The 23758-nt window shown below is 42.7% G+C and overlaps 1 protein-coding gene and 1 long non-coding RNA gene across 4 annotated transcripts in view; one reads left to right on the top strand and one right to left on the bottom strand.

Moving 5' to 3' along the window:
• Positions 1 to 4984, bottom strand: part of PLPPR1 (phospholipid phosphatase related 1) — a 103417-nt gene extending 98433 nt beyond the window's left edge. Inside the window, exon 1 of one of the 3 annotated variants that reach the window (XM_015849822.3) lies at positions 4887 to 4984. The gene's annotated coding sequence lies outside the window, so the exon portion shown is untranslated. Of the gene's footprint in view, positions 1 to 4569; positions 4800 to 4886 lie in introns of those variants that run through there. The other 2 variants (XM_085529851.1, XM_085529852.1) reach the window with 2 other exon arrangements.
• Positions 4985 to 5318: 334 nt separating this feature from the next.
• On the top strand, positions 5319 to 6325 carry LOC146753759 (uncharacterized). Its single transcript, XR_014939719.1, has 2 exons — positions 5319 to 5465; positions 5581 to 6325. It is a non-coding gene; the product is annotated as an uncharacterized LOC146753759 (long non-coding RNA).
• Positions 6326 to 23758: the final 17433 nt, after the last annotated feature.

The raw sequence follows: 23758 nt of genomic DNA, 5'->3' as shown, positions 1-23758 counted from the left end.
ACTAATTATATCCTCAGTCACTCTTGCATGATCTTCAATAAAGTCACAAGAATGGCAGCTGCACAAGACAAACCAGACAGCCCAGTGGGATGCCCTGCACCTCACACTAGCAAAGCTCCACAATGGAAACTCACCGATGAAAGGGGAGGTTACATTGCATTTCAAGAGACACTATGATCCTTAGAAAAGAAAGTGGTAACACAACAAAAATTACCATATGAGTTAGGCTGCCCATTATCCCCCATGAAACTGGAACTGCCCACATGACTGTTCAGGGAATGATACATGAATGTCCCAGGGAAAGATAAGCTCAAAGATAAGCTCAGAGGCCTAAATCTACCACCTTTATTCAGGGTGTAACTCAGTCTCAGAGGACCACAGAAAAAGAGAGACTGAGGCAGTGAATGACTGCAAGGAGGTCTCAGAACTAACAGCAAGAAGGGCTGCTCAGTGTGATTTTCATGATGCACAGCTAGGCTGCAGGCTACCAATCAAATATGTATTCCAAGAAGGGAGGAATAACTGAACACTGACTCCATATCTAACAGCTAATTGAATGATTACTCAAAGTAGCTACTGATTCAGTCATCTAAGTTTTTCAGACCTAGTTTATGCCATCCAATAGACACTGAAGATAACATAACTGTAACAAAAATATTAAATCTTCAGAACCAGAGCACACACAGAGAAGGAAGTGCCACTCAGACTACTCTCTCAGCTACTGCCAAGTGTTTCTGAAAAGCACCACTGAAGAGCAAATTTCATCTTAGATGTACAAGAAATAGCAAACAGAGCCAAAGTAAATAAGAGTGAAGAATCTGTGAGCAGGCTGCAGTATCATTTTCATGCTATAGTGTCAACAAACATGTTGGTGTTCAGATTTATATTAATGCCCCATCCAAATATCAGAGCATCATGATAACATACAGACATAGAATGGCTTGGATTGGAAGGCACTTCAAGGATCATCAGGTTCCATCCCCCCTGCTATGTCAAGTAATGGATTGGCTGCCCAGGGCTCCATCCATCCTAGCCCTGAACACCTCCAGGATCAGGGTATCCACAGCCTCTCTGCACAACCTGTGCCAGCACCTCACAACACTCTCAGCGAAAAACTTCCCCCAGACATCTAATCTTCTTTAGTTAAAAGCCATTCTCCCTTGTCCTATCACTATCTAACTATCTACATATTAAAAGCACCAAAAGCTTTGGGTATTCCTCAGAGCATTAGGTTTGCAGATGTGATGCCTGCAGTCTTGTGATCAGCTTAAAAAAAGTTAAAAAACAATAATCCACTCAACAGCTCAAGAAAGCATGACCCATGGACAGCACAGGGCTACTTCTTCAGAACTCAGTACGACACCAAGCCAGGGTATCAGAAAATACTGGATCTCCAGAATTTTAAAATTCAAAGCATAGGCCATTACAGACCACCAGTCAAACCCAGAACAAACATTATGCAACACATTCTGGAGAACTAAGCTCTAGGCCGCCAACCAAGATAACAGAGCAAAGCTGAATCTGATTAATTCAAGTGGGATTTTCACACAGGAAAGAATGGGCTAAAAAATGTGTAAAGGCTTCAATAAACAAACAACAACAACAAAAACTTTTAGCATGGCTTGTACTAGCAGAGCAAGGGGCAGCCTTTTTAAAATGGAAGTGTATAAATGCACATTAGATATTAAGAAGTGGTTTTTCACAATGAAAGTGGTGAGGCACTTGAACAGGTGGTCCAGATAAGCTGTTGATGCCTTATCCTTACATGGGTTCAAAGTCAGGTTGTACAGGGCTTTGTGCAACTTGATCTTGTAAAAGAAGTCCCTGGTTGAGGTGTCTGGATTAGATGAACTTTAAAAGGTTATCTCCAACCCAAACCATTCCATGAATATATGATTTAACCTTTAGTAAATAGGAATGTTTTCACTTCCTAAGAAACAACAGCTTTGATTTCAGTAACTCAAGGTTAGATTGCACAAATTCAGTAGGCTTTTAAGTGGAGCCACGTATCCCAGATCTCAGTGGCATAAATCATGAGAGAGAAGAGAGAGGCTGTCATCAAGAACCAAAAAAACTATTCATTTTGTTTACCATTGAAAGTGTAATACAAACCTTATTCACCACAGAACTTTAAGCTTTAAAAGAAAAAGTTAAGAGAAATGTTTAAACCCTTTTTAAAAATTGAACCATACTTGGAATTTTGGTGAGATAACTGCATCAATGTGGCTAAGATCCCATCAGGAATTTCAGCCCCCCAGTAGAATAATCAACAGCTTTTAGAAAGCTGTTTTTTGGCACATAACTTCAGCCAACATAAGCCGTAGAGAACTGACAATTCCACAATTACATCTCACTCGAAACAATATTCACCATGGATACTGAGAAACTGGACAGACATACTTCTTCCATGGTGCTGTTTTCTACAGAACAGTAAGATATGTGTGGCTGTGGAGACTATTATACAATGGAAATATTAGAGAGCCAGGAAGTAGACCAACCTGCTCAACATACTATCCAATGATGTAACAGTTACATAAATGGTTTTCAATTAAAAAATAAAAATATCCCTCAGAAACAAAGAAACAAAACAAAAAAAAAAAACAAAAAAAAAAAAAACCAAACCAAATCTAGACTCCGACCAGTGAACAAAAAGAGTGGGAAGAGTGGGAGGAAAAAAAAAAAAAAAAAAAAAAAAAAAAAAGGATTTTATTTCATGATTATTGAGGTTGTCAGAGAAAAGTGAGATACAACATAAAAATCTAAGTTTTACATTAGACACACCTAGAGGCTTTGTAACTGAGCTGAGGTTATTGCATGCCTAAGTAACCCAGGACAGTTCTTTCTCTCCTCTGAACTCTTCAAAAAGAAGTGCGGTCCTTGGCATTCATTAACCTATTTCAACACACACAGTGATGGCTTCAACTGTTTCACTGAGGTGCATCAGCCCATTCTGAAACAAGTTCACAACCAGCACCAGAGACGTAACACTAAAAAACATTCTGGATTAATAAACAAACAAACAAATAAAGAAGGAAAAGAAAAAAAAAAGTGAGCATAGCATGCTTTTTTCCATCATAACTTGCTTTTCACCCAGGGTGGGCACAGGCTGCCACTGAAATATGGTAGGACATTTGGAGAGGAGAGAAAATAAGTAAATTAGGGGAGGTAGTAGAGATGAGTTGTCATGGTTCCCAGTCACTGACAGATACTCAAAAGATGTCACCTTTTCCTTCTTCTCCCCTATGTCAGATCTGCAAACTGTGTTATCCTCATGTACAGTACGTACACATTTACCTATGGGTAAATGCCAGAAAGGACACTAAAGACTTTTAGAGACTCACTCTTCTTTATTTTTAGGAAAAGGCTGAATAAATAAACAAATAAATAAAATCACACGTTAAAGAAACAATGACTTTAAAGAAAAATAAAAAATAAAAAAAAAAAAAAAAAAAAAGAGGGACCTCCACAGGGGTGTCCTTAGATTAAACTGAACCTTTGTATTCAGAAGCTGAGGCAGGCAGTCACACAGAGCAGCCTCTGACCCCTTCTGGAGTAACTGCTCTGGAAACCTCTTTACCCATCCAAGAACAAGTGCACATTCTGTGAAATCTGAAGCGATGTAAATAGCAATTGAATACAGAAAACCAAACAAAGGTAACCCTTTTTTGTGCCCAGGTATAAACACAGGCAGAAATCTGAGCAGACAGCCATGAACCGCTTCTTTTCCTCCCCCTACCCACATCATTTCCAGCAAGGACAATGCAATATGAAGACCCTCTCCTGCCCCAGATGCCTCCAGGTGCCCAATCCCAGCAAGCCCAAGAGAAACGTTATGTACAGGACCAGTGTTGTTGCCCTGACCCAAGCATTCCTTAAGAACTCGCAAGGAGGGACAGGGAGAACTGAATAACCTCGGGCATCAGCTAGCAAATTGCATCGCTCCACCTGAAAGCTTTAAGTAACAGCTGACCACAATGCCAACATCTTTTTCTTTATAGACCACTTAGATTTTCTAATATGTGCAAAAAGTCTCGGGACCAGGCTTCCCAAAGCATCCAACACTAGCAGCCACGTTGCATGTAGTGATATTCTTACACCTCTGTTCTGCAGTCGTTTTCCCGCATGTAACGTATCCATAATGCACTACTGCAGCAAGCAGTTTCATTCCAAACTACCAAACAACTCCGTAGCGCTGCGAGAGAACGTGAGAGGAGAGCACGGCAGGGGAATAGAGTAGCAGAAAGATGGTGTCCGCCTTCCCTTACGCCGGTCTCTCAGTGAGCTGATGGCAGCCAGCACCGCTCCATCCCCACTCCCACAGGCAGGATAACCAACACGCGTTGACTAAAGCCGTAGTAAAACCATGCCGGTGGGCTGCAATGGCAGCCAGGTGCACAGCCCCGCCTGGGTCAGGAGGAGAGGACGGAGGTCCCCTCGTGGGGAGGGCGCGCCCGTATCCCCGTGGCAGGGGCGGGGGATAACTCCGCGACCTCCTCTCGGAAGGGTACCTCTCGATAAATGCTATCTCGTCGCTCCGGTGCCGCTTTCTCCGAGCAGCACTCTGCTCACCCCAAGTGCGCTGCACCTCCTCCTCCATTCGCCATGTGGAAAGCAGCGAGCCGGCCCCACACAGCTTTCCCAGCTCGCCCGGGCACCCCGGCCCCGCTGCCTTCAGTGATTTCCATGGTCATTACAGGTGCAGAAAACAAATCTGCAGCCGCCCGCACCTGAGCCCCTCTCGGAGCGGAGAACCACGCCGCGGAGCATCCTCACCCTCCGCCTCCCGCCGCCCCAATGCCCCCGCGGGACGCACCGGTCGCGCCCCTCTCCCTACCCCCACTCGCGGGACGCGGCCCCGACCCCTCGCGGCCCCCGGCCCCGCTCACCCCGAGCTGCGGCCCCGCTACGGGCGGCGGTCTCCATGCGGGCGGGCGGGCAGCGCCCGCAAGCCGGGCATCATGGTCCGCCCTCCCTCCTCCTCTGCGCCGGTGGAGAGGGGCGGGGGGGACGGGGTTGTCTTCCCTTTTTCTTTTTCTTTTTTTTTTTTTTTTAATTATTTATTTTTTATTTTTCCTTCCTTCACTCTCTCCCTCCCCCCACTTTTTTTTTTTTTCTTTTTCTTTTCTGTCTTTCTCTCTCTCTCTCGTTTTATTTATTTATTTATTTATTTATTTATAGGATGACAAGAGGATAATTGTCGCAGCTCCTTCCCTAGCTCCCGCTTCTCCTCCTCTGTTTCTCCGTGCGCTGGAGCCGCGTTCCAGCCCCCCGCCCCGGCTGCGGAGCGGAGGGAGGGGAAAGGGGCCGGAGACAGGAACAGGGAGGAGCGGACTGAGGGGAGGGAGCGTGGAGGTTCCCCGGCTCCCCGCAGCCGGCGGTGCCCCAGGACAGCCCCTTTGTGCCACAGCCGCTCTACGCCGGGGTTTCCCCGGTCCCACGCACCGCCGAGGTGCGTGTTTGTGTATGTGAGTGTGGAGGGTTTCCGGGGGGTGGGTGGGTTAAACAACACCCTTCAGCCTGGGGGAGCATTTTGCTGCCACTAATTCAGAAGCTGCCCCTGTTCTGCTGTTTCTCCCCCAGCGCCGGTTGTGGACGGCTGACAGTGTCCGCATCCAGCACGGTGGGCTGCCCCTCCCACGAATGAGCACGGAGAAGGAAAAGAATGAGCAGAGAAACGAAGCAAAGGCGCAGAGGGATGAGATGGGAGCGAGCTGTAGCAGTGCGGCTGTCCCTAAGCTGCGGGAGGTGGGATGTGAGAGGGGTGCTCCGAGTGAGGCGGCCCTCCGCCTGAAGCAAGGCAAGCTGATGGCAGGAAGGGGAATCCAGGCACTGCGTCAGCTGCTGTCTTCCCCCAGCAGCAGCCACTACCCCTGACCGAAGCCGCCGCATGCCCTTACACTGAGGAGTGTGCGCTGCCCTGTGCGACTGAGCAGCTCCAGCTGAACATAAGCTGCTGGGCCAGGCTGAACTTGTGGCACCCGACATAACCTTTTCTCAACAACCTATTGCATGTGAGACTCCATGAGAACACAGAGCACTGTGTTAAACTACAGTTTGACTCGCAGCCACAGAGGTGTTATTATCAGTGAGAATGCTACAAACTACAAAGATTTGAGCCAGATTTCTGATGGTCATGATAAAGACAAGGTGACCCAGAAGTTATCCTATTGAAAACAAATGCAGAGTCCTGGCTTCACACAGCTACATGAAGTTCTGGCAATATGGTTTAAGAGCAAAATGGAATATATGTGTATATATCATTCACATGCTAAAGTAAATCAAGAAAATAAAATATGTGTCTGTGGAGTCATGAGAAAATTTCCAATCTGCAGTTTCAGCTTAATTTTCTCTTTCACATCTCTCCATAAGAGCAATGGCATCTACTGTGCTTGTCTGTATGTGGGAGGACTCAGAGGGAGACCTGAACATCAACACCACTTTCAGCTGTTTTCCCACCCTTCACCATCAGCAAGCCTGGTGAAAGCAACACAGGGTTTGTTTTCCGTCCTGCTATTTGGTCCAGTGTGTTTCTGACCTTCTTTTCCTTTCAGGAAAAGATCAGCAGGGCATGAGGCTTTCTTCCTGGTGTGGGTGTTGTGTGGCTTGTGTAGAGCTACAGCAGCAGCAATAATGGCTATTTTTAGCCTAAAGTAGGCCAGGCAGTTCCAAAAGACATATTAATAGGAGGAACATTTGAGAACAAAACAAGCAAACAGAGCAGAAAACGAAATGAGAAATGTAAACAATAATGACCTTTTACCAGAAGCACTCTCCAAATGACAAAAATGTAGAAAACTGCATTTTGCATCTCAGGGGACATAACTCCACTTCATAAAAACTTGCAAACACAGTATTTTAGTAGTACCTGTTGCATCCAGAACAGTCAGAACACCTCATTCTAGCTCTATACATCCAGACTGGGCTTGTTGAGCCTGGAGGGGAGGAGACTGAGGAAACCTCATTGTGGCCTTCCTGTACTTCCAGGAAGGAGATCACCTTTTAAACAGTCTGATAGTAGGACAAGGAGAATGGCTTTAAATGAAAAGAGGAGAGATTCAGGTCGGACGTGAGGAAGAAATTCTTCACTCAGGAGGTGGAGAGGTCCTGGCACAGATGCCCAGAGAAGCTGTGGGTGCCCCATCCCTGGAGGTGCTCAAGGCCAGGTTGGATGGGGCCCTGGGAAGGCTCATCTGGTGGGTGGCAGCCCAGCCCATGGCAGGGATTTGAGGCTGGATGGGTTTTGAGGTTCCTCACAGCCCAAACCATCCTCTATGGAAATGCCCAATTCAGCAGTACAAAGTAAGCACACATCCCAGACAGAGCACTCTTAGCCTGATAGTTAAACAGATGTGAAACAGTTTCTCGGACACATCTGAGTTTCAAATGAAAGTGTAGCTAGTATTCAAAATACATTGAAATTCAGAGAGAATACTTGTAGAATACTTGTCACATCTGCTAGTGAGATCACAGAATTGTTGGGACCTTAAATCTCACCCAGTTCCAACTGCTTGCTGTAGCCTAGTTATCACTCACCCAGTCAGAATGCCCAGGGTCCCGTCCAGCTTGGCCTTGAGCACCTTCAGAGATGAGACATCCACAGCTCCTCTGGGCAGCTGTGCCAGGGCCTCAGCACCTGAGTATTCAGGTGGGAAAGGTGCTGCACTCTATGTGCTACTCTCAAAAGTAGGCAGGAAAAAAGAGATGTAGAAGAAAGATTCATTTTTTTACTGCTAAAAGCAACAAATTTTAGTTTTAGATCAATTATAATTTAGTGGGGGCATGGATATCTGGCAGCTCCTTCATCTAGTATTGGATTTGGAGGAATTGATTGCAATAATTCAGCAGTCTGTAAATCTTCAGAGAAAAAATGAGTATAAGAACATTCACCCCATCCAACTCAGGTATTCCCGTAGCTGTTTTATAGTGCTATTAGCTCCTGGCAGCAGTTTCTCCTCTTTTCAGAAGAAGTCCTAATAAGATACCTCACACTTTGACTCCTCTTTGCACATGAGCAATTACATTGAAGCCTCTGCAGGACATATTCAAAGTTGTAAGTTGCATGAGTTTTAGTTATACATTTGCCCCACTATTAACATCTGTTAATACATATAGGTTTATCCCAATACAGTATTCAGTTTGCAAAAGAGTAGACTTTCAGCAGTGACCATTTATTCCAGTTAGAATTATTGTTCTTTTACTGACCAAAACAACTGCATCTAAGTCATGCATACGTATCTCTGAACATGACAACAAAACAAGGCAGTCCAAAATGCATCTGTAGGATTTTTGGATGAAACATGGAGATGAAAGCTTTGCTACCCATGCTGCAAAAATAATTTTAGGCTTGATTTGGTAACTTTTTAACCATGTACATTCTACATAAGAACATTGGATTTTCTTTATCATCCTTCATGAAGTGATGTTACACAGCCCTCATCATTCACAAGAGAATGAATCAATTGTTGAAGAGTCAGATGTTTTTTGTTGAAAAAATAGTGCCTTTATCTATGTCAGTCTGTGTACTCTTAATAAAAGGGCACAGTCCTGTGGTACTGTTGTTACCTGTTAAAATCTAACATACGTTTTCTTTAGAACACAGATTGAAAACTCAGTTTCTTCACATCTGAGGGGGGCTCAGCAGGCAGTCATTTTACCCAAGAATTTCCTGAGAGGGCAGAAAAGAAACTGACCTGGCCATTTACCATGAAGTGGTCTGAGCACGGGGGTATCAGAAGCCCATTCAACCTCAGACCATCCACCTCAGTTGAGCTGAGCTTGGCCTAAGCAAGCCTCTCATTTGGCTGTAATCAGAGAGGTGTCAAGGATTTCCTGTCACTCTCTGCAGACTATACTCTGCATAGCCAGCTAGTCACAGGAAAATGTACCATCTGTCTAGCCAGCATAAGATAAGAGTATTCCACTTAAATTTCAGGGGACAGAAGTTGTATAAACAATCCCTGCACTTATATCTCTTGTGAATGATGGATACTTTTGTCCAGATTTGACACTTCTTATTACACACCAGCTACAATGTCCAGTTTCCTATTCAAGATCAAAGGATTCAGGTGTAAAGTTCATACAAGTTAAAGATCACATAAGGGGAATAAATGTATTTTTAAAGTCTCACATCATCCAGGTATGAAACTCTTGTAGCTGTCAGTGACACAGAAGTCTTCACTGTGCAAGAAGATTCACGAGGAAGGGAAACATCATACTGGAAAGAGGGCTGTGAATGCAGTGAGCAACCCATCCTGCAACACTGCCATCAAAATTATTCACTCTTCAAGGAGTGGCAAACCAGCTCTCTGCTTTGCAACAGCAGATTGATGCTTTCGAACAAAAACACCTCTATACACATAAATATACACACATAAGATGGCTGATAGAGAGTGATACAAATTTGTGAAAATCACCTCATAGCACTACATATGTTGTGATAGCAAATTTCATTTACATAATGAAGTGCACTAGCAGTCAAGCCCATGCTGAGTGGGTGTAAGCAGGTAGCACGCCTCAGCCATGGCTCAGAAATCTGTCGCTTTAGCACATGGGAAAGTTTTATGTACCACACATTTTGTTTGTTTGTGTGTGTTTCTTTTTCAGTTTTTGTTTTCTTTAATTTTCTGGCATCTCGCTACTAGCAAGAGAGCAGATTCACTCTCCATATTGTTAACAGCAAATTCCTAATTGCCGTAGTGGAAGATATGAGCAAAGCAGAATTTGTACCTGAGGAAGAGGTGCTGTGTTTTTTTCCTAGATGTGCCAAAAATCAGCAGTCCAGACAAACAGTTCAAATGGTTTACTGTTTATCAGGGTATGTTTTGACAGAACAAGGAGAAGTAGTTTCAGACTAAAAGAGGGGAGATTTAGGTTGGATGTAAGAAAAATGTGTTTAACAAACTGGTACAGGTTGCCCAGAGAGGTGATGGATGCCTTGTCCCTGGAGACACTCAGGATCAGGCTGGATGGGGCTCTGAGCACCTTATGGAGCTGTGGGCATCCCTGTTTACTGCAGGGCAGTTGGACCAGATGGTTTTTAAGGGTCCCTTCCATCTCAAGCCATTCTATGATACTGTCCACATGAGCTAGGGTGCTCACAAGCCAAGACATTTGCTGTAAATTTCAGAAGGCATCTGCACCCTCTTTATCCATAAGTCTGGGATGGAGAAAGACTTAACCATAAGACAAGGAAGGAGTGATCCACAAATACTGATCTGTTTCAGGACTAAGAACTACTTAAGGTCCTGCTACTCAAGTATTCTAAGAATAAACTCTACTTTTCCCCTCCGGATTTGAAAGACTCAATACAATTTATAGAGAGTTTTAGAAGTATATAGCACTTACCTTTTTTTTTTTTTTTTTTCTTTTTCTTTTTTCTTTCCCCTTTTTTTTTCATAAAAGTAGGAAAATGCCAGCAGTCCTCAAACTGTTACTTGGACCCCCCAAAAAAACAATCCAACAAACTGTGAAGAGAAATTTGCCTGTACAACAGCAATGACTATTTCAGTACACCTGGAAAATCTCAGCAATTGATCAATCAAGATCTGAGTTAAAAGTTTAAGTGTAGTAAAGTCTTAGTTTTTTTGAGATACCATCTGAACTTCAAGCTTTTTGAACTCACCCATACTGCTAAACTACAGTGATTTTAATTTCCGAATTGGGATAACTTCTGCTAGACTTAATTCCCAGAACATCTGGCTTGGCAGGAGAAAAGCCTTAAAGGCTGTTCATATGAGTCGTGAGTGCTTAGGAAGGTTCAAATAAGCAAAAATGTAATGTTTCTACACACAAGAGAAGAGACACTAGCAAAATTAGCAAATTTGGGCTTTCAGAACCACCATACCAAACCTGCAGAGACTGCATCTACAGCCTAGCTTAAAAGTGAGTAAGTGACTCAGTGTAGCATGCAGCACTTTGCAGTCCAGTTTAATGCTCAAATGTATCCCAAGACCTTTTTTCATTCTTGAGAAGACGCACAAGCAACAGCTTTTCTACATACATTTTTGTGGTCTCCTAGGGCAAACCTAGGAATGTGTTCGCACAGTCTAAGTTGTTTGAATTTGTGCTGAAAGATCTGCACTAAAACTCACTGGGAGGGCTGCAGGCAAATAATGACCCCGTCTAGGCTCTGACTTGAGGCTAACTTTGCTGAGTCGGACACAGAAAAATATTGGACATGACATGAGAAAATTGCTAAACATCACAAATAATAGCAGGACACACTGATGAAAGCTATAGCAAATGCCAAGCAGAATGGCTGTGTCTTGCACGTGGCTAAGGGCAGGCTGGATGAGACATGGCCAAACTCCAGACATAAATGTGATAGAAGTGGGAGCCTTTCAGGTAGTACAGTCTGACAAGCCACCATACCAAGGTAACTGCATCAGGAATGTCATCCCAGGTGAAGACTGTCTAGGTAACTGTCAGAAATAACAAGTTTGATGTCTGTGGGTAAAAATAAAATAGACATAGATTGTTTATTTTGAAAGAGACAGAGGTAGAAAAAAGGGTGTGTGGCTGGTGAAAAGCAGAGGTGGGAATTGTGAAAAGATGTAGTAAGGCACAGAGGCCACATGAGTGGGGCTGCATGGGGGGAAGCCCAGCACTTGATGACTGCAGCAGGAGGAGGACTATGAACAAAATCCTTGGATTCACCTTTACCACAAAAACAAGGTCAGCTTTCAGCCTCAGCAGAACTGGGTGGGACCAGGATAGGGTGATTTCCCTGAAAACGTATGGACCAAACCGGGCATCCTTGTAATATCATGTTGGTGCTTGTTACAGTTCTAGCAGCACTGATGGCTGTGCACCATCTCTTAGGTAGGTCTCACCTATCTACCTTTGCTCTCTGAAGCTGCCTCAGGGAGTGGCCAGGAGATGCAGACCACTGTACCACCCATGCCATTGCTCCTAAATGTCTTCAGCACTGGCTGTCTCATAGTGCCACATCCAAGCTGTCAGATATTTCCAGCTCCAATGAAGCACGAGAATTTCATGAGCAAGGAGCACATTTGGAAAGCCTGACTTGCCAACATTATGGTCATAAAATGCTGTGAGGTGTATCAGCCAATATCTATTGCTATCCCGCTTTTCTTTTTTCCAGTGCACCAGTGATTTTATAACCTTATTTATAGGAACATCACCTGGCATCATTTCAAACAGTGGACAACAAAGGGCATGACCTCCCCTGCCCTTTTCCAAACAGAAGATTCCTACTCTGTGCCCATTTTCTCTCTCATGGGTATGCAGTAGATCTCAAAGACAAGTAGAGTGCCACCCAGAAACTATCATATCAAATGCCAAGGTGAATTTGTTTCCATGTGCTCAGCCTAACAACAAGATTCACATGCAATATTGCAGTGCCTGGAGATTAAAACCAATTTGTAGTTTATGGGACAGCTCTATAGAAAGAAGGTTATTAAGAAGGGATGTAATTATTGAGTTTAATTACACTGTCATCTGGCATTTTTGTTAAAGTCAAATTACATCTGTATGCAGCAGGTGAGAATAAGGTCCAGAAGCTGTAATGACCATTTTGGTGGATCAGAAAACTGGGACCTGCAGTAATCTGACAGTTGGATAATGCTTACATCAAAGAGGTTGTGTAGTTCTATTGATGCCAGACACGCAAATACAGTCAGAGTCACTGCTTCATTTTACAAGGCTTGGTATTAACCTGCTCATACTTCTGGTGAAGCAGATTTCCCATCGTGCAAGAGTGAAACTCCAGAAAGGCTGTATGCCTGACAATTGGGAATGCAGCTTGAACAATATCTTCTTTTAAAGGCACTACTTGAGAATAACCTCATTCTGTCAGTGAGAACTCATCATGACATAAGAGCAGAAAAGCCAGCTTCGGTGCTTCCTTCCTGTTTAGTGAAGTTATCTATGGCTGATGACTGCACTGACACTTTTTTTTTTTTTTTTTTCCCTTTTCTTTTTTTTTCTCATTAAAAACATTGCAAGAAAGGAAAAGGACAGAATAGAAGTTCCTATATACCATAATTACCAAGTGCACTGCTACCTGCAGCTTTGGTACCTAGATTTAAGACACTGCTATTCCAGCCTTGCATTGTATCACTGCAATTCAGTCACATGGCCACTCCAGCTCAACAACCAGTCTTGGTCAGACTAGGATCCAGGAGCACAGATATTTCCTGGATAGACAGAGCAATGCACTGAATTTTTACAATGCAGGTATCACACAGGACTGCCCATAATCATGAAAACTGTGTAAGAGATCAGTGGAAATCTATAGTTTCTGCTTCCTCATCCCTTTAAAGAAAAACGTGCATCTTTGGTGGAGGAAAAATAAAACACAGAGTACATTTTTTGCTTTTCAGTATTAGTTTTCCTGTCGAAGTGAAAGGCAACAGAAGGCATTGTCCAATGAGACAGATGCCTGCTTTCTTTGATCGTATGCTGTAGAGGAGGACAGTTAATAACTTTGACTTTTAACTGATTCAGCAGCTTTTATTAAACAAGGAGTATGTATTTGACCATCTCCCTCTTTGGGAAGAAGTGGACTGTTCCAGCTCATTGCCATGCAAGGGATTCCTGCCATCCTGAACAAGATTATGATTATGAATGAAGTCTTTTTAAGAATAGTACTTGTAAACTCATACTATTTGTAAAGAGGTGACAAGGCATTGCCAGACAAACAAAACCTAGGCAAGGTAAGAAATACCACTGCAGCTGTGCAGTGCTTTGGATAACAGCCAACAACCACCTACAACCCTTTGGAGGTGGCTAATGCAGTTAAAGTATCGAGAAGAGGGTTAATTATAAAGGCTTGGCAGATAGTTTAGTTATTAACCAATTTAAAAAAAAAATAAATCTATTTCATAACAAACCTCAGGTAGCAACTTGAAGGAAGAAAGACTTTTCTCCTTTGAGAACAGTTTCATGCTGTTATAGTTTAGCCTAGCAGGCAACTCAGCACCATGCAGTTGTCTGCTCAGCACCCTCAGAGTGGGTTTGAGGAGAGAATTGTAAAACTGGTGGGTTGAGATAAAGACAATTTAATAAGACAGAAAAGGAAAGGAAAATGGTTATCATAATAGACAAACGAATAAATAACACAGTGCAGTTGCTTACCACCTTCCAACTGATGACAGCTAGTCCTTGAAGAGTGGTAGACTCACCCGGCCAACTATCCTCAGTTTACAGTTCCACATGCTGGCATACTGTATAGGACACCCCTCTGGTCAATTTGGGACAGCTTTCCTGGTTCTGTCCCTTTCCAGCTCTTCATAACCTACCTACCTCCCAGTTCCTTGCTGACAGGGTACCCAGCAACAACTAAAACATCTGTGTCTTATCAAAGTTGTTCTCATCCTAAATCCAAAACACAGTAGCTCACCAGCTCCCAGGAAGAAAGTTAACTTCATCCTATCTGAAGCCAGGACACACACGTAAGTCTTCTTTAGTTTTATTTTGATGGGTATAGTTGTACTGTGAGTTGCCAAGATGTGCATTCAAGAACAAGGAGGATACATCATTAGCTACACAAGAGAGACTACAGGGGGTGCTACTGAATTGTGAACAAACCTCTCTTATTCCTTTCAATACTTCTGCTGATTTATCAGTGTCACATGCACCACGTTTGGAGTGATAGAGATGATGAGAAAACAAAGAGAATTTGGCTCCTCTGAAGTTTGGTTCCTTAGTTTAAAAAGATTCCCTCTGTGAAGAACACAGTGACTTATGACAATGCCATGTCTCTTTGATGAGTAACGGTGTGGAAGATAGAGGAGGGTGAAGAAGAACCTACACACTTTTAATCATGACCTTGTGCTCTGTCAGATTTAATACAGGGTATAAGAGCATAAGTAGCAGAGAATAAAATTTTTATCGGGTATAAACCATTTTACTTTGAATTGGCTGCAAGAGATTTAGAACTTCTAGTTCAATTCATGAATATTAGGAAAAATAATTGGTTTTAATCATTATTATATTTGTGTAATTCCTTTCTCTTTTCTCACATATAACTATCAGAGCTCTATGATGTTACATGTAGCATGTCAGAGGCAGGCCAGAACATTTCGAGGTTGATGACTACTTTGCTCTTGAAGGGGCAGATGCACAATCTGGTCTAGAGTAAATGTTTCCCTGTACGCAGACAGATGTACAACAGCTGCTCCAAAAGTAATGTTGTCCAGTTCATTATGTTGGTCCTTGACATCAGAGGCGGATGCTGGTGGTACGGCAGTAAAGGCTGAACCTTTCCACCATTTGCATTTTGTTACTGTGTGACAGATGGCAGCAGAATGGTAGTCTGACAAAATGACATCTGACAGGGATGTGCGGATGAACCAAAAGTGTTTCACTGATTCCTCCGTGCGGAAAGAATTGCACCCACTGACATTCATTGATGCTTGTGAACATTTCATCTCAGGGCAAGTTAAGGGCCCTTGGTCAGCACTAAAGAAAGATGGCAGAAAGGGTTTGAGTGTTACCTACATCTGCCTGTTGGAAGCATAGGGCTTGGAGCAGTCTCATCTAGTGAAAGGTATCTCTGACCATAACAGATGGAAAATGGTTGATTTTAGAGACATGCACCACCAAACATTCCATGTGCAATGAATCTAACCCAGTGAACAGACAAACAGACCTCTAAAGATATGGTCCGCTCAGTGACCTTCCTGAAACCATCAGGACCCAAAGGAAGAAATGAAACAGCTGAGAGGGGAAACTTCCCCCCGTTTCTCCAATGGACAGTTTAGAAGTCCGTATTACTTCCTGTTTCTATACAAGGCGTGAAAGAAGAATGCTGGAAATCCTCAGGAGTGTGTTGGGATCCCCTGGTACCACAGTAACACAGGCACAGAACCATCAACAGAAACACCAACACAACCAGTTTAGTTTTCCTTAGTTCCACAACAGTCTGCTTGTGATTTCCTGGCACACTGTTTGCAATTTTAGGGCTGTTGTAATCAGATTTGTCTCTGGATCTTCTAGAGATCACCTATGATTAGGTGTCCTGTAACTATAGGAATAAGGGGCACCAAAATCAGCAGAAAACTTGGTAGGATCAGGTTAATTTTTATTCTAGATTTCAAACCTTAAAAAGGCTGAAGTTCTTTAGTATTTTTTGAGTAGGAGAGGAAAGCCAGGGACTTGGGATGGTTAAAAGAAAGTAGCTGTTAGTCAAAGAGTAACAATAGTGGTGTTTCGAGTCAAAAACAATGGGTACAAAAAGTTAAGTAATTCATTTTGGCCCTAAATCTGTTGCTATCCTAAAAGAAATGGGCATTAAGTATAAATAAATAAATAAAATAATAATAAAATTAAAATGGAACAAAAAATAAAAGCTAATACACAGTGTTCACTAAGCAAGTTCACAGATACCTGAAGATTTTCTCCAGCTGTTTTATTGTGCAGCTCTCCTAGGAGCAAGAAATTCCTGCCAAGAATCTAGATTATTAAAACTGAAAGCAGAAGGTGGAAGGAAAGGGGATGGGCAGCTACATGCCACCTGGTTTGCTTCAGGACTGGTGCAGCAGTTTTTCCTAAGTTAGAATTAGCTCCTGTCACCAGAATAAGTCCTCAGCATTAGATTGATATAACTGGTAAATTTTTAAGGAGAGGGTGAACTATGGCTCAGAGATCTCTGCCAAGACAACTCCACTCCTGCATCTCTGGCTATCACTCTGTGATAGCATCACCAGGGACCCCCATGTTAGAAAGGACAGTGGCATTGCTATGACACCTTTTCACATCTCCACTACAAGCCTTTAGACATACGTTAGTCTGAATCCAAACCTAAGATTCACCCTTGTTTAACAGTTCTGAAATTCAGACTGGCAGAAGTACACGCTCTAATTGTTTTGGAAATGCAAGGATGTTGCTGTTGCAGAAGACTCCTGCTTAAACTTAACAGTGGTATGGACTCCCAGAAAGAAGAAAAGATGCCCTTCCATCTGCAACAGTTTAACAAAAGAGATGCTTCTACCATCTACTTTTTAATTGTGCCCCAGTGTGATAATTACTATCATCTTCTGATATCAAAGGGAAACAAAGTAAGCAGGAAAGAAAGGCTCCTTGAAATAGTTTCTTGTCAACAAGAGAGAAAAATCAGTAGCAATTACATCACAGAATCTCAGAATCGCAGAATCGTAAGAGATGTAAGGAACCTCTGGAGTTCATCTAGTCCAGGGTACTGCAGGCCTTCTTGTCCACGAGTGCACATGGCTGCTTCATGATTAACCTGTTGTCCTCCAGGATACCTAGGTCCTTCTCTGCAGAGCTCCTCTCCAGCAGGTCAGTTTCCAACCTGTGCCAATATCTACGTTTATTCCTCCCCAGGTGTAGAGCTCTATGCTTGCCCAAGTTGAACCTCATCAGGTCCCTCTCCACCCAGCTCTCCAGTCTACCCAGGCCATTCTGAATGCATTCTGGTGTTCCAGCCTCTCCTCCCAGCTTTGTAACATCAGCAAACTTGCTGAGAGTACTCTCTAATCATTGACTTACAACACTGATAAAGATGCTGAACAAGTCTAAATCCAGTACTGACCCCTGGGGAACAGTGCTATCTGCAGGCCTCCCATTGGACTCCGTGCTGCTGATCACAATCCTCTGAGCTGTGCCAGAGTATGATCACACCTAAATTTTCTTAAATAATACAAATAGTATTATCATCTGATTCAGTGCTTTTAAAGAAGGTTAAAAAGGATTGAAACAACATCATTTTATCTCCAAGAATATCCTGACACTTTCCTAGAACCTCTTTCACTTGGATGTAATAGGAAAGATATTCCTGTCCCTCTGCTTTTCATCACTGTCACTGCAAGATGAGATACTGAGCACAATGAAACCGACAAGTTAGGTCTATTATTAGGATACGAAGGCTTGATATATTTACAGTAGAAAAATGCACTATTATTAAGCAACATGACTTGCTATTCATGCAGTGTGTTTCTGGGGGCCTCCAGAACATTTATAAGCTCCACTGCTTTCCCTGCAGTTAAGTTTTAAGAGGAAATGTCATAAAGGCATGAATCTGGACTTCAGGTACTTTTGTGTCTGCTGCTCTTCAGATTTTGAGAGTTCGTGTTTAACACTTAGCACAAAGTTTTTTGCAATATTCAGATTTAGAATTTGTTAAATATGCAGAGAATTAAGTTTTCCTCCTATATATATATATATATATCAGATGTTGGAAGAATGGAATTCCAGTGGTTTTAAGTGAGAAAAGATGTTATCCAAGTAAATCTGAATCTAACTTTTATCTGTCTGACAACAAGCAGTCATAGCTAATATCTATCTAAACAGAAGTGGAATCCAAATAATAAAAATGTTTTCATTTCTTTTTAAATTCTTACAACGAGATTACTAAAAATGTGAGGGTATTGTGATCCACTGTCAAATTCTTTAGTCTATGCTCCTCAAATACTATACGAATTTGCTGAATAAGGAAAGATGTTCTGGAGAAAAGAGAATTATTAGTTTATCATTCATCTAGACTGTGCATGTGAATTGATTAATAAAATAAACACAAATACCGACTGTAAGGTATGTTGCTAAAAAGCTGAAATAAATCCATAGTATTGTTCTGAATTCAGTGAAACTACCTTTCTTTTGTTGTTATTGATGGTGGTGTTGATGGTTTTTTGTTTTGTTTTGGTTTTTTTTGCTCTTATTTTATTCTGTTCTGGAAATGCTTGAACTGTGAAATGAATGACATATTAGTAAAATAATCATTTCTACTATAAATGGCAGTTTCTTGGAAAATTTACCATTAGCAGGCCTCAGCATTTATTACAGTCATCAGAATTATTCCCATCATGGAAGTACAGTGCAAAACAAACAAACAAGAAGATATGCAGGAACATACTCAGTATCAGACTATGCATGCAGTAGATCTTTTTTCCCTGTCCCAGTAAAGTCTTACAACTATCAGAACCTGGAAATAATTACTGAAATTTAATTTGATAACCCTGAAAAAGACAGACTTAGGAAAGATTTATCTTTGATAATTTATTTCTGTTATATGACCCGAAGTGGAAGGGACCTTGTAGAAAGAAATTAAGCTTTTCTGGTGTAGTGCCTTGGGGATTCAAATAACACCAATGCAGGCTGTTAATGCCATCGCCCTGGAAGCATTCATGTCCAGGCTGGACGAGGCTGTGAGCAAACTGCTTTAGAGGGAGGTGCCCCTGCCTATAGCAGGGTGATTGGAACCATATGATCTTAAAGGTCCCTTCCAACCCAAAGCATTCAATGATTCTATGATTACGTAAACAAGGATCTACCCGTTAAAGAAAAATCAAATGTTAAGTAGAGCACATATCTGAATTCTTATTAGTTATGGACATATAAATAAATTTGTGTAGGCAATTAAGGCTTATGACAGACATATGCTCTAAAGGCCCTAGCAGAGGACCGTTTTCTACCTCATCTTGTTCTTTCTCCTACACACCCAACAGGGATTTGACCTAAATGGGTCATGAATTGACTGCCTTTGATGTGAATGGAAAACTCTTCATCTCCTACTCTACAAAGTCTGTTAGTTAATATTTATAGGAATTTAGGAATATTAAGTTATTTGAGAAGGAGTGTACATATTCCTACAAATACAGGGGAGGAAGGGAAAGAATTGTCAAAGTTTACAAAGACATCAGATCATGAAGAGCCTTGTGAAGACATTAGCTGCTGAGGAGCTGGTTACATAAGAGGAACTCAGTCATTTTAATGAATACATTTCATGAAAGTTTAATACTGTCTTATGTTGTGCATCTTAAATCCCAGCAAGGTGATTACATGTGAATTTCCACTTTCATTTTTCAGCCAGCATTGTTGTTAAAAGCATTAACTGAAACAAATCATGTTGAAGGGAGAGTGCAGAGTTTTCACATGTATTACTTCAAAACTTTTTATTTGTGCAAGTTTCTTGATTTTAGAGAGTTTTGCTGCACCTTTGAAAGTGCTGACACTGGGCTTCTGTTGTAGCTTTGACTGTGACATGATAAATAATAAATCTTATTAGAGCTCTGGGATTTTTCTTCTATGAAAAGGTAGTGAAAGAAACATGCAGAGAGTGGAATTATTACAGTGCCTTAGCTTGGCTAATGAAGCAAACTGGAAAGTCTTGCAGGTCCATTTACTCTGACTACAAAGCAGAGATCAAGAACCAAGAATTTCATTTTCACCCAAGGAGGAAAGCTCTAAATCTTCTGTCCTTCATTTCACTTGCAGTCTTTTACTCCGCAGCCCTATGGATATCCCTACATTCTTTACATTTCTGAGCCACTGTGCACTGGGATTTTTGGTACTACTTTTCTTATTTCTGTTTTTCCTCATTATATGTACAGAGGGCTTATTTTCTTCTGTTCTCTGCCATTCCAAGAAGACATGTTATTCAGCCTAATACTCTGCCTGTCATATCTTACTGCTTAATGCTACATCATACCCTAGTTCGAGCATCTCGGAAGGCCTTTATATTCTTTCTGCTGCCAAATTATTATTTTCCATTTCCATCACCTTTGGTCTCAGCCCTTCTCTGTTGTGCTGAAGGAGATGGAGAAGAGTTGTGTAATTAAACATTAATGTGACAGCGTATACATTTGTCATTTGATGAGGTATGCTATAGCACGCAGACTATTCTTAGCAGTAGCTGCTTCCAGGGAGGGGGCATCCACAGCATTGCTGGGCAACTTGTTCCAGTATCTCATCACCCTTACAGTAAAGAATATCTTCCTAATATCTAGTCTATTCTACCCTTTTCCAGTTTAAAACCATTTCCCCTCATCCTGTCAATACAGGCTTTCATAAAAAGTCCCTCCCCAGCTTTCTTCTAGGCCTCCTTCAGATTCTGAAGGCTGCTATAAGGTCTCCCCAGAGTCTGAAAAGGCCCACCTCTCCAACAGTTCAATATTCTTCTCATGTTGGGGCCTCAAAACTGAATGCAGTATTCCGGTGGGTGTCTCGTGAGAGCAGAGTAGATGGACAGAATCACCTCCCTTGACCTTCTGGTCATGCTTCTCTTGTTGCAGCCCAAGGTACAGTTGGCCTTCTGGTCTGCAAGTGCACACTGTCTGCTCATGTTGAATCTTTCATCAACTAACACCCTGAAATCCTTCTCCTCAGGGCTGCTCTCTAGCCTTTTTCCCTCCAGGCTGTTTGTGCTTGGGACTGCCCTGACCTATGTTGAACTTCATGAGTTTGGCATGGGCTCACCTCTCAAGCCTGTCCAGGTTCCTTTCCCTTAGTACAAAATCTACATGTTTCTTGAATACCTCCAAGGATAGTGACTGAAACAAGTCTCTGGGCAGCCCATTGCAGCACCTGACTACTCTGATAGAGATAAACATCTCTATATGTTAGTTAATAAGTAGGCACCTCCTGGCATGCTTTGAAATTCAGGACTTTCTTCTAAGCCAGTGGTTTTGCTTTCAAACCGTGTACCTGAAGTTTGAAGTAGAATTCCTCCCATGCTACTATTCTCCTTCTGTAAGAAACAGTTGTTTTTGACTTTTACCAGCCTTGGGTTATTGACTTCACTCTCATAAGCAGTACTGGCAACAAAACTAAGAGGCTATTTTATTACTACAGGAAAGAAAATGTATGGATAGTTCCTACTGAATGTTCTTGCTGAACAAGTCCAGACCTTTAACCCATTGGCCAGCTCAGATTCACAGAGTCTCTTAAACATAGTTCAGATGACAACAAAATCACAGTGTGTTGGAGTGGACCTTCTGCATCCCATAGTAGAATAATGAGCACCTGGGGGGTCCTTCAGGTAGGAGACCAGCTCTTAGACAGGCCAAGCTTTGAGTTCTTCTTTCAAGATCCTGTCCTAGGTCTGAATAACTTGGCTTCTTTCTTCTCGACCATATTCCTAATATTTATGCTTACATTCACAGAAGAAACTAAAAAAAGGAGATAAGTTCCAAGACCTACACAAAATGGCCTGGGTTGGAAGGGATCTCAAGGATCACGAACCTCCAACCCTCCTGCCAAACAGGGCCACCAGCCTCACCATTTAGTAGACCAGGTTGCCCAGGGCCCCATCCAACCTGGCCTTGAACACCTACTGTTCATAAGACGTTAAGTCTTAGATGAAAGGCAGCTACAAAAACAAGGCATATTATTTTTGGCAACGTATTATGCCTCACACAGCTTGGGACAACACAGATAAAAGCATGTACTTTTCTAACTAGATCCCATCATCTTCTCAATAGCAAGTTTTAAAAACCATACACAGACCTCTGTGGAAATCATTCTGTTTGAAAATGTCTTTTACTGATGCAGCAGCAGCTGTAGATCACTCTTTTTCTCCAACTGGTTGTTTTTCGGGGTGGAGAAAGGCAGAGCAGATCAGAGCCTGGCCTGCTGGTGCTCATTCAATTCCAAGATTGCCTTTCAAACCAGTAGTCCAGTTACTGATTTTCTTTGTTGTTGTTATTTCTTTTCATTTCCTTTTCCATGCTGGACCCTGACAACTTCTGGAGCAACTAATAGCCTGGTTGCAATGGAGAGAGACATCAAATTCTGAACGCAGAAACCCACATTGTTATTGACTCTCAGCTATCAGAGAACTGAATGAACAGAGCAGCACAACTTCTCTGAAACCAACAGGAAAGAAAAAAATTGTTTTTCTCATGGATACTTTTTTCTAGCTAATGCAAAATAAATAAATAAATAAAAAAAAATCTATAAGTTATATGAATCACACAGAATCACAGAATCACCCGGGTTGGAAGGGACCTCAAGGATCATGTAGCTCCAACCCCCCTGCCTAGCAGGGCCACCAAACATACACATTTACTAGATCAGGTTGCCCAGGGCCCCGTCCAACCTGGTCTTGAACACCTCCAAGGACGGGGCATCCACAACCTCACTGGGCAGCCTGTTCCAGGACCTAACCACCCTTCTAGTAAAGAACTTTCCCCTAACATCCAACCTAAATCTTCCCTCCTTCAACTTAAAACCATTTCCTCTAGTCCTGCTATTATCAGCCCTTTCGAAGAGTTTACTCCCCTCCTGGGAGTAAGTTCCCTTCAGGTATTGAAAGGCTGCAATGAGGTCACCTCGCAACCTTCTCTTCTCCAGGCTGAACAAACCCAACTCCCTCAGCCTGTCCTCGTAGGGGAGGTGCTCCAGCCCCCTGATCATCTTTGTGGCCCTCCTCTGGACCCTTTCCAAAATCTCCATATCTTTTTTGTACTGAGGACTCCACACCTGGACACAGTACTCCAGATGGGGCCTCACAAGAGCAGAGTAGAGAGGGACGATCACCTCCCTATCCCTGCTGACCACCCCTCTCCTGATGGAGCCCAGGATCCCGTTTGCTTTCCTGGCTGCCAGAGCGCACTGCTGGCTCATGTTAAGTTTCTCATCTATCAGGACCCCTAGGTCTTTTTCAGCCGAGCTGCTCTCAAGGACAACTCCTCCCAGCCTGTACAGGTGCCTGGGGTTCTTCCGGCCCAAGTGCAAAACCTTGCACTTTGCCGTGTTGAACCTCATTAGGTTCACCCGAGCCCAGCTTTCCAGCCTGTCAAGGTCCCTCTGAATGGCATCTGTTCCCTCCACCGTATCGACTGCACCACTCAGCTTGGTGTCATCAGCAAACTTGCTGAGGGTGCACTCCATTCCCTCATCGATGTCATTAATAAAGATGTTAAAGAGCACCGGTCCCAAGACAGACCCTTGAGGGACGCTGCTCGTTACCGGCCTCCACCTGGACATAGAGCCATTGACCACCACCCTCTGTCTGCGGCCTTTTAACCAATTGCTTATCCATCTAGTTGTCCACCCA

The sequence above is a fragment of the Coturnix japonica genome, chromosome Z, assembly GCF_054131305.1.
Source record: "Coturnix japonica strain WE chromosome Z, WE-NBRP24, whole genome shotgun sequence".
NCBI lineage: Eukaryota > Metazoa > Chordata > Aves > Galliformes > Phasianidae > Coturnix > Coturnix japonica.
Note: the sequence above shows the minus strand (reverse complement) of the source record. Positions and strands in the feature narration are given on the sequence as shown.